Source organism: Sparus aurata, chromosome 9 (genome assembly GCF_900880675.1).
Source record: "Sparus aurata chromosome 9, fSpaAur1.1, whole genome shotgun sequence".
In the NCBI taxonomy this organism is placed as follows: domain Eukaryota; kingdom Metazoa; phylum Chordata; class Actinopteri; order Spariformes; family Sparidae; genus Sparus; species Sparus aurata.
The window spans coordinates 1,112,915-1,125,016 of record NC_044195.1 but is presented as its reverse complement, the minus strand read 5'-3'; the positions used below and the strand labels follow the sequence as shown (position 1 = coordinate 1,125,016).

Here is a 12,102-nt window from a genome sequence, read left to right as displayed (position 1 = left end):
TACATGGAAAGTATACATACTATCCTTGTGTTTTGTTCTGGTCAAATTTGACTGATTTAAAAATTTTATCTCTTAAAAAATTAAGTTAATTTGATAAGACTGGCTAAAATTCCTCAGCTTTGTCCACAAAGAGGATATCAACAGACAATTCAGTTCTGGGAAAGGTGAACATTTTCCTGAATATGGATGTGTGGATGTAAGTGGGGGTATGCATGTTTTCCTTTTAGTATGATAATTAGAGAGCATTACAAGCAGTATTGTCATGTCAAGGCAGTATTGTGTGACTTAATGGCTGGTGATTGGGATGCACATTTCTTTTAGCAGAGAGCATAGGCTAAGCCATTTACATTTGGCATTTAGCAGATGCTTTTGTCCAAAGTGACTTACAATAAGCAGACAGTATTGTCTGCCTGAAAAACATTGGGGAATTCATTACGTGGGAACAGCCAAGAAGGTGCGCCTGCCCAACTGTGACCTTGAAGATGAGAAGAGCTTGAAGAAAAAGGGGAGAGGAAGCGATGACGTCAGAGTGGAGGGTAATCACAACATCAGTGCTGTCAAATAGTCTGACAACAGGGCCATCACACTTGTGCCATCCTTTGCTGGACCTGAACCTGTGCAGAAGATTCAACGCTGGGACAAAGCCAGCCGAACCTACACTGAAGTTGAGAGGCCTTACATTAGCCTCTTTCACACTGCCGTTTGCATGCGGGGATCCTTCGCCAATTCTCCACACCCTCCTCTGTGTGAAAGTTTCAGATGTGGAGAGGGGGGAAATTTAGCTCCAGTGCTGATCCGCCTCTGGAGGTAGTATCAGGGCCGCATTATTGGTGAGCCGTCCCAGTGTGAACTGATAATCCGGAGGCGCTGAGCGAGGGCGTGTCGGTCGGACAGTCTGATAACTGCACAGGTCCTTCACTCAACTAAATACAGAGAAATGTCCCACAAAGCAATGTTACAGGACCGTACAAAAGTAACGTAGTAACTGTAACTGTCTTTGGCAACTTACATGAAGAAAACAAATACCACAGCTGTACATGGAGAAGTGTTTGTCCTCCTGTCTGTCCTCCACCTGTCCTCCCGACTCTTCCTCACATTTCTGCTCAAAAAACAGCGTTTGTCACCGGCAAAAAACTTTAACTCACCGAGTGTTTGTGATGAAAATAAATCACAGCGACCGTCAGCCCTCCAGACCGAGACTTCAGGGAACTTTCAGTCAGACAGCGTCTGTGGTGATTATGTATAATTATGTAATTTAGCGCGACAAACTTTCCAGGATGTTTGGTGGGTCAGGATCTCAATCACTACACATTATAACCGCATCCATATGATTATAAACTGTCTGCGGGTTTAGATTAACGGGGGAACACCTGGTGAAACACCGACGTCATCATCATGACGTGTACCGTCATGCCTCTTAAGGAGCCGCAGCGCGTGTGAATCACCATCGGCGGAGAATTGGCGAACCAATGTACCGGAGTTAATGCGGAGACGCTTTGTAAAAAGGACTATTGTTGGTGCCAACAACAAGTACAAGTTGTGGATTTGTTGGACTCATTTACAGCCAAATAGAGGTCCCCCATCAAATCCCGTCGCTGGTACATGTACATCTTCTGGCACACCATCATCCTCTCTCAAGATGTCTAGCAAAGAGACAATGAACAGGAGACAGCTTCAGGCACAGCGAGCATCCTCTCTTATCTTTATGAACACGGTGCTCCAAACTCCAAAGAGAGGACGACCATCTTCAGACAAAGGGAGCCCAGCAACAGTGACATCAGGAAGCCCTCTGACTCCTCAGAGGAGACCATCCAAGAGAAGTGCACACCTACCATTGGATGTACGCAAGGACCTAGTTGCGCATTTCCCCGTGAAGACAGGGAGAGGAAGCTGCAGACACTGCATTAAAGGATACACTAACATGCAGTGCAGCAAGTGTGATGTTCACCTTTGCTTTTCAGAGGACAAGAACTGTTTTGGGGACTTTCACTAAGAATGAAAGTCAGCCATGAGAAGAAAAAAAGGAATGAAGAAGTCACTAGAAAAAGTAGAAAATGTTTAATAAAAAAAAAAGAAAAATCTTCATAAAAAAATGAATGTGTGATTTTTATTAATGTTATATACCTTTATGGGGCTAAGTAAGCAATCAACCCTGCAAATGAGCCCTTAGTTGTTCTGAATTGTTGTTCAGAGAACATGAGTACACAGTCAGAAATTCTGCTCCCAACTAAGCCCAACGTTGCAATATTACAACATTTCTCTAAAAACGTACATACATTTAAAAAAAGCTCTTTCATTTCTGCATCAGAGGACTCCTACAACATCTGAAGGGTCAAAAAAAAAATTTTTTAGGTTTTTTCTGTATTTGGGTTTTACAGGGTTAACCACGTATTATAGACCCTGTGATCGACATAGCTGCAGTAGGTCGAGCCTGCTTTTGTTGACAGTTTTGAAAAAGTTATTCCTGTGGGGGTGTGAAGTGAAGCCTGTTTTATTAACTCTATTGATTGTACAAGGTTTGCCTTATACCAAATCAGCATTAGTCCTGAATCCCTGCCCTGGATTACTCCCTTCAGTTTGGTGGATGGGAATACTATCTCTCTGTAGTCTAAGGGACAACCAGTGGGTCTCTCCTGTAGCTCTCTCTCCTCCCTCTCAGCTCCCTCACATCCGCTGTCAGAGCTGTCAGCAGTACCATGTGGTTCTCTGTATCTTTCTGTAGCTCTCTTACCACAGTCCTCAGGGTGGTCAGCTCTCTCCTGTAGCTGTCTCTGTCCTGCCTTAACTTGGTCAGCTCTGTGCTGATGATACAGTAGTCTTGATGTCCTGTGGTGTCCTGGGTCGGCTGTTGGCTGAACCGCTCTCTTAATTGTACCAGCTCTCTCTCCAATTCTGTGAACTTCACCTTCATATCAGTGATGGTGTGGTTCAGCTGGGGGTCCTGGGCTTGTTCTGGGTCAGTGGGCTCATTCTCTTCAGGGTGTTGGTCAGTAGTGGGGGTGGTGTCTGTGTCTGGCAGGGTGTGGGTGTCAACAACAACAGCCAACATCCTGTAGGACTGAGAGTATGGGTCTGAATGGGTTTTTTGTGAGTCTTGTCATGACACACATGCATACCCAATTTCATTCATGTAAGTGCATGTAGAAAGTGTGATTTGACTGAGGTGAACCTTACTTCCTGTGTCCAGTGGGTGGTGCTATGGATATGACACAGTATTGATGCACAGATATATTCAGGGAAACACCCTCTACATGTCTGAGAAATTTGGTGGAGCTGGGGAATTGTATGTTGAAGTCACAAGGACTTGATGCTTTATGGCGAAGGATTTAAATCAAGCTATCCACCATGGCCAGCAGGTATGACATCAGCAAAAGCTTTTAACAGCTTTTCATCTTCAAGGTCTGAGGATGATCCTGACTGACCGTGAAGTCTGTGGTGTTAAATCTGTAGGAGGAAATAACTAAAGTATGAGGATGGAAATATTTCAAAATGGTGGCCAAATCAAAATGGCCGACTTAGAAATGATGCAGAGATGTATTTGGGGCAACACCTTTTACATGTTTGAGCAGTTTGGTGTAGATGGGAAATTTTATGTAGAAGTTATTAAGTCTTGAGGCTTCACTGCGAAGGATTAGAATGGATGACACCGTCACGGCCAGCAGATATGACGTAGCTGAAAGATTTCCATAACTTTTCATCTTCAAGGCATGAGGATGACACTGAGAGAAGACTGTGGTGTTAAAGCTCTAGGAGGAGATAATTTTCAAAAGAGGCATAAAATGGCGTTTCACATCAAAATGGACGACTTCAAATCAAATTGGACAGACAGTATGGGTCCAAGAGGGTTTTTTGTGGATCTGCTAATGACAAATATGCACACCGAATTTCGTTGGATAATAACAGCAGGGGTTAAATAATTTCAGTTGGCAACAAGTAATTTAATCCCCAATTTAGTAGAATAAAATCACAGAAAAAAAAGCAGTAGAACTCACGGCTATGTTTAATGATGAAAGTAAGAGCATTTCCATACACATAATGCAAAGAGAACTCAAGGGATGGGGTTAAACTAACAAAACCACTAATCAGTGAGGCTGATCAGAAAAAATGGCTTCAAGTCAAGTCAAAGTTTATTATCCCTGGGGGGAAATTAAGTTGCAGTCAGGTATCAACACCCAACCAATGACACAACACATAAGATAATAAATATGGAGACAACATTACAACACAAATAGACAAAGACCAGTACATGAAAGTCAAACAAAATCTTCAAGTGTGTAAAGTTTTTTGAGAAGGGCAGTGTATAATGAGGTGCCAAAAAAGGCCCTAGATCTGGTATTTCAACAACATATGAAGTTGAATTTAATTTAAACTTTGTTTGCCATCATATTCCACATACTTTACACATTTACAAGTGTTTCAGTGAGAATTTGCATTTTTAGACCCAACCCAGCTAGCAAATTATTGTTCCAAAAATGTTCTGAGAATGTTACAGAGAATGTTCTAGCAATGTTTTCAGCGGGAAGTTTTTGTTAAGTTCCCAGAATGTTCTAGGATAACGTTCTCTAAAAGCATTCCAAAAAAGTTTTGTGATAACCTCCTTAAAATGTTCAGTGACAACATTGCTTGAACGTAAGGCCCTAATGTTCTTGAAAACGTTCTCAGCGGGAAGTTTTAGTTAAGTTCCCAGAATTTTTGAGGATAACGTTCTCTAAAAATATTCCAAAAATGTTTTGTGATAACCTCCTTAAAATGTTCATTGACAACATTGCTTGAATGCTAGGCCTTAAAGTTCTCAGCGGGACATTTTCAAATAAATCAACTTGCATTTATATAGCACTTTTTCCAGTACTTGCCACATTCACCCACTCACACACACATTTTGCCATGCAAGGTGCCAACTGCACATCGGGAGCAATTTGGGGTTCAGTATTTTCCTCAAGGCCACTTCAACGCACAACCGGGGGAGCTGGGATTCGAAGCAGTCACATTCATACACTGATGACGGAGGCTGCCATGCAAAGTCAGGAGCAATTTGGGGTAGTATTTTCCTCAAAGCCACTTCAACACGCAGCTCAACCCAGCCCTGGGGAGCTGTGATTCGAACCAGTGACCTTCTGATCACTAGACAACCTGCTCTACCCACTGAGCTACAGCCGCCCCAAACATCTCGTTCTAAATGTCCCCCTAATGTTCGAGGCGTACGTTCTCTAAAAACGTTCTAAAAATGTTTTGTGATAACCTCCTTAAAATGTTCAGTGACGACATTGCTTGAACGTTAGGCCCTAATGTTCTTGAAAACGTTCTCAGCAGGACGAATTCTTTAAATGGACTTGCATTCCAGTACTCAAAGCACTTCACAGTACTTGCCACATTCACCCATTCACACACACATTCATACACTGATGGCAGAAGCTGCCATGCAATGTGCCAACTGCACATCAAAAGCAATTTGGGGTTCAGTATCTTGCTCAAGGACATTTCGACATGCAGCTCAACCCAGCCCGGAGGAGCCGGGATTCCAACCAGCAACCAGACGATCTGCTCTACTTGCTGGCTGAGCTACAGCCGCCCCAAATATCTCATTCTATGTTCCCAGAATGTTCGAGGATAACGTTCTCTAAAAACATTAGAAAAATGTTTTGTGATAACCTCCTTAAAATGTTTAGTGACAACATTGCTTGAATGTTATGCCCTAATGTCCTTGAAAACGTTCCCAGCGGGAAGTTTTCTTTAAGTTCCCAGCACGTTCGAAGATAACGTTCTCTAAAAACATTACAAACATGTTTTGTGATAACCTCCATAAAATGTTTACTAAAAGCCCTGTTAGAACATTATGCCCAAATGTTTTAAAACATTTTTAGATGAAAGTTTTTAATGTTCCTGGAATGATACTATTTTAGAGTTGGATAACAAGCTTTGAAAAAAATCTATAAATGTTTTGCAGTAACGTTTCATTAAAATATTTAAACATTAAAACATTATGACAGCATTCCTACTTAATCTTAAGACAAAAGGTCCTTACTAGGATCACTGATAATTTCCTTAAAGGTCCCATATTATGAAAAACTGACTTTTTCTGGTATTTGGTGTGTTAATTTGGGTCTATGGTGCTGCCACACGCCTAGAAACTTTGAAAAAAGACCATCCATGCTTTTTTGAGTGAGATACAGGTTTCTGACAGTGTCCTCCTGCAGTTTCCAGATGAGCGAGTCAAATTTGGCTTCGGTTGTCTACGTTGTCGACCGATCATTTGCATATTACCACACACTATCCCCTCCCTTCACTGCATACCTAAGGTGGCTCCACCCTCCAGCTACAGCGTTACCTTCGCGGAGATCCGCCATTATGTTATGAAAGCACCATGTCGGAGCCCAACCTGAAGTGCTCTGTTGTTGGCTGTAAAGAGGAGCACACAACACTCCATCGTGTCCCAGCTGCAGAGGACAGAAGAGCGGCATGGATTTATTCATTTTTGAAGGCAACGTCCCAGCTACAGTTAGCAAAAACTGTTTGTGTGTGCTAACCACCTCCAGACTGACTGTTTCTCCAACCTCGGTCAGTACAAGGCAGGAGTAGTCCAGAGACTTTTTCTAAATGGTGGGGAACTTCCAACTTTGCGTGGAATACCTGCAGATGAGGGACATGTAAGTATACAAATAATTAGCTGTGTGTCTGTAGATAAGGGTGAACTCTTGAGTGATGTACGGTGTGTTTTTTGCCATTGAGAACAGGGTAATGTTAGCAGCTAACCGCTAACGTTAGCTTCTCTGACCACACAAGTTGGTGCTACAGCAGAATCATTGTGTGTAGTGCGTTTCTGATCTTGCACACTATGTAATACGTGTCCTAGGGAAGTGTCTGCATGTACAAATATTACCTGTGTTTATTTAGCAATTTTACACGAACTAACCAAGCAGTGTCACATAGTACAAGCTAACGCTAATCACGAGCTTCCAAGCTAATGCTAACCACGAACCTCTAGTTCGCGATCAACACGGTCTCCACATGCAAACCCAGAGACCCGGTCGGTCAAGCAGTACATAACGTTACACACACCCTCCACCGGGTCTAAGTTGTCAGGATTTTGTGAAATAATGCATTTGAAAATGTTTTGTAAACTGGAATATGTTGGCATAAGCCGAGGCAAAACCAGTGTACTGTTGACTGCTACATAGAGTTTAGATTCTCTGCCCAAGCCCCTGCCGCTATCCTTGGCCGGGCCGGGCCGGGCTAGGCTGGGCCCCTGACCAAGTATTTGTGCTTTCTTGTTTTTAAAGATAATGACCATATTTCCAGCTAGAAAACCTGCATCTCTCTCCTACCTCCATTTTTGTGTTGCTCCGTGGTGTACACGCGAGTTATCCTCATGGCTAAAACGTGACTTGAGACGTACGTGACATCACTCCCCGAGACACAAGAAGAAAGCAAAAATATATATTTTTACTAAGGACAATGACAAAAATAATCGTAGGGCACAGTGACTTTAAGAAATAACTTTAATCTGATTACTGGTTTGGAAATATTAACGTGTTAGATTACTCGTTACTGAAAAAAAGTGGTCAGATTATTAGAGTAAGGTTACGCGTTGCAGCCTTTAGTGCTCGAATAATACTGTAACAGTGCTGTCATGTGTTACTCCTATCAGTATCTGGGAATGCTTTGCAGGTAAATTAAACTGTGATCACTTGAGAACATTTGCCCATTTCTTGAAATTGTTTTCATGTTTGATTGTCTTTTTACTGTTCAAGACTCTACCTGGCTGCACTGCATTACAGTGAGAATGCTGATAGAGGACAAGCCACCACATCATCAGGAGATCCTCTTTTCAAACTGAGCTTTCCAAAGTCCAGGAAGGGAGAGTGCAGAGCCAAACCAGCGAAGACAGAGGCAACATTCCGTATGTTTTACAATCTTTTATTTGAACCTCACAAATTAACACAAAAGGATGAAAACAAACACAAACACTTAAAATCTGAATTCTTTTAAGATGGTTAAGTAATTACTGCAGCACAAGGCTTTTTGGTTCTACTGCAATTTTCCTGTAAACATACATTTTTGTTTATTGCACTGCAGACTGAGGTGATGCACTGTTGGACCTGATCTTCGAGAAGCTTTTCCAGGACCCTGCCCCATATGTGAACGAGGTGCTGAAACTCATTATCCCTGAAGACATCTCGGACCACGCAGACACGCAGCACAACTCTCACTCTCCACCCCAGAGATCACCAGCACCAGCTTACAAAGCTTCTGTAGGCTATATTGACTGAACACAATTCAATATAAAGTCAGCACTGAATGTTTACATCCATGGCAACTAGATACTTTCTTTGTTATTATTTTCATATTGATATTGAAGTTGATATATATAGTCAAACTGTTTTACTTCAGATATTTATTTTCTTGTTATTATTTCATTCATGTCAACACATGTTTACAAATGTTTCTTACAATAAAACATCTTTCCTAACTGTTCTGTGTTTTCATCGTTTGATAATAAAAAAAAAGAAAAGATAATAAAACTATAAGCAATGTAAGATAGAGGGCGCAGTTATGTACTTTTAATCCTAACACTTTTACGATAAATGAATAGTATTTATGGGACTAAAAGCTTACTGCACTATTCCCCTCAGACGTAAAGGTCCATAGTCTGTCTGATAAATGTTCAGTGCATTCTGCAGTGCAGATACATTCAGGCAGACAGGTTACAGGCCAGGACAGTCCACCATGCATGATGGTGGCTCAGGAGGCTGCTGTAGTCTTTGTGTAACCTAGAAATAATGAAAGGTGAGTGAGTGACAATAGATTAGAGAAAAGAAAGACAGCAAAATGACAACCATGTTTGCCCAGTGTTCACACTTCATTGTGGTATTTCCATACAGCAGATATTCTAGGGTTCTGTAGGCATTTGTTCACAATTGCCACAGGAACACCTGTTTTTATGCAGAATTTTTATCATTCATTGGAAACTATGATCTCTAATCATGTCGCATTGTTTCTTTGGTAATATATTTAAAGTTTATAAACCGTTGTAACTGGTTAAAAAACTATTCTGATGGTAAAGAGGTGATGGGAGGCAACTGTGGCTTATTGAAAACTAGTTGTTGAAAATTGCTGGCAGTAGCTAATTACACGTCGTCACTGCACTGAACTGCACTAAATAATAATATGGGGTTATGCTTTTCTCTTGTAACGGCTATTGCTAAATTGCATCCGCGTTACTGCAACTGAACAGCAGTAAACACCAGCCGAGGTTTGGCTAAGCTTTATGATGTAAACACTCGAGGCAGGAGAAGAGGGCTGTTATCAGTAACAACGCGGGGCAGACAGCCAGTAAGCCCATAAAACTTTTAGTCTGCAGTAACTAGGGATGCCAACTGTCCCTTGAAAAACGTAATCGTCCCGTATTTAGAAACAAAGTAACGCGTCCTGTATTGAACTTAAAAGGGACGCACTTTGTCCCGTATTTCCGTGAGAATCAAAATGGTCTTTAAAATGTCAATGGAATCAATGAATGACGGCGTTTTATATGGAAATATACGGTAATCTTACTGCCAGCCCTCTCCTGCTCTGTGACCAATGAGCCGACAGCACACTCACACACGAGAATAACAATGCAGAATCCGGCTCCTCTCATTGGTCGAGGTACTGTCGCTTGCAAGAAGATACCAGAAGACAAGAGACTGAGGCAACTGGCAAAACAATCCAGCATGGCTCACAACGACATCGGTTCACAGGACACTGTAGACGGTATGCCTTCCACCATTAGCAGTAACGTTACTCCCCCGATAAAAAAAGAAAAAGCTGCAAAAATACAGACTCGAATGAGAAAAAGAAAACGTGGCTGGAAAAAGTGTAGATGATGTCTGCTGGCGCGCTTTTTCTGTAGCCCATGGTGAACTGTTTGACGTGAAACAGCATGCATCTAGTGTCCTACACGTGAGGGACAACCAGGTGGACCCTTGACTGGTTTGTTGTCCACCAGGCAACACCAGAGGCAGATATGGTATGTAGAAAAAATACGAATGTTTTTTAAGTCCAATAAATGTCAGTATTTTGTGCCCAAAATTTTTTTTAGTGTAATAAACACATACAATTGATAGATGAATACATAAAATAGATAAATAATACATAAAAGTAATACTTAGATGAATAATAGATAAAGAATACACACTATACTATACATACATATATACAACCTTATACATGTCAGTTCAAACAGTCCATAGATAGATGTGACGTGCATAATTTGTACTGCACAGGCACTTGATATACTACACTATATATCAGTAAGAAAGTAACAACTTTCTATTGTTTTCTGTTATTTTATACTGTTTTCAGTAAAGCAGGACAGTTCTGTTAAATAAATAAATATTTATTTTATTCTGTCAAGTTAAGCAGGACAGATTTCTGTTAAAAATATCTTTTATTTAGCACAAAAAAATTAATTGTTGAATAATATTTTTTTCTGTGTATTCGTATCACTCAAAAACATGCATCAAACTAAATTCACATTCGAGTCAAATTATTTGGAAATCGTTTCATACACAAAAAGGGCCCAAAAGGGGGGGGGGGGGGGGGTCCCTTATTTATTTTTCAGGGAGTTGGCAACCCTAGCAGTAACATAAAAGTAATGTCGAGGTAACAAACTTAACTACTAACCACTGAGAAACATAAATGTTCATTCTTGGCTGCTTACTTTCTTGTGGAGCCTCTTGTTGTTCTGGGTCGGACCGTAGTCTGTTGTCCGGCAGCCATTACTCCCACAAACTCCGCCGTTGCCATGGTCACATGATGCCGTCCTCACGTCTTCCGCAGGCAGGAAAAGGTGGGCGGCACCATGGGCGGCGCACGCAGTAGCTCATTAACATTTAAAGGGAAAGGCACTGAAACCAGCCACCTGGAGCAGGGCTGTGAAACTGGTGTTTCAAGAACCCTGCTGTGCTCAATCCTTCAGCTTTTTTCGACCAAAGCATGTTACTAACATTCCATTTAGACATCAAGGAACCATGTTAAGAAGCAGAAATGATCATAATATGGGACCTTTAACTATTTGAATTGGACTATTAACACATATAAAAGTTTGATAACATCAATATTCAAAAGTCTTTCAACAGAGTTATTCATTTATATTCTTTTAGTTAAAACAAGGGTTAGGGTTACATTTTATTCAATTGCACTTACCCCAATAGACATTCTGCTAGAACCAAAAAGACAAAAAAATCAACAAAAACTGGCAAATCCCCCAGACATGTGCACTCTAAACCTAAACTTTAAACTTAACTTTTTGGCAACAACAATAATGTAAAACGTACTGTAAAACAGTTGTGTTGATCTGACATTGTCATCCTCCAGAATTTATCTCTAACTTTGTCACCCAGATTGTCCATACTGGCATTTTACATGCATATTACATGTCTTTCAATCCAAGGAGAGGGATCCGACTCTGTTGATCTTCCTGAGGTTTCCTCCATTGCTCACCCTGTAGGAAATCCGTCCCATGTAGCCTGTGCTGTAGAATACATATTAAAAAAACCCTTGGGGTAATTTTGTGATTTGTAATACTGGTTCATAAAATGATTTGTTTGATTTTACCTGAACATCATTGAATCATTGATTGTGATTGCTTGTGATAAGGTAAGCCTACTAGGCCTATGTGTTCGAATCAGAATGACACTCAGTGCGTTTACATGCACAGCTTAGTCAGACTACAGCCATAGTTCGACTATGCTACTCAATCGGACAACTGCAATTATCCGAGTATACATGCCGGTGAGAAAATCGAATTACTGGCCGAAAGCATGTCATACCCCTACGCTAGGTGGCGCTGTACCCATTTCAACTAGTGTTAACAGGGCCACCTCCGGCTGACCTCTTTACGTCACCAGCTGCCTCGGCATTCAAGAAAGATGGCGTACGAAGAGCGAGACGAAGCTACATCTTTGTACACTTCGTATATGGTGTACATGATAATTACACAAAGTAGGTGCACAATGGCGCTCTTTCTTGCGGTGATTTCGGAGGAAAGACGCCGCCGCCGCCGCTGTCCGTCTACTTCCGGCTCACGGCCCCGGTGAAAAATCTCGCGCCTGCGCAGAACGCAAA

At 41.4% G+C, this 12,102-nt stretch overlaps 1 protein-coding gene and 1 long non-coding RNA gene across 3 annotated transcripts in view; both read left to right on the top strand.

Moving 5' to 3' along the window:
* Positions 1-12,102, top strand: part of itgb2 (integrin, beta 2) — an 83,129-nt gene that overhangs the window by 30,678 nt on the left and 40,349 nt on the right. The gene's annotated exons all lie outside the window — the stretch shown is intronic.
* Positions 2,311-8,526, top strand: LOC115588080 (uncharacterized). The gene is made up of 3 exons (XR_003985271.1): positions 2,311-6,644; positions 7,749-7,897; positions 8,074-8,526. It is a non-coding gene; the product is annotated as an uncharacterized LOC115588080 (long non-coding RNA).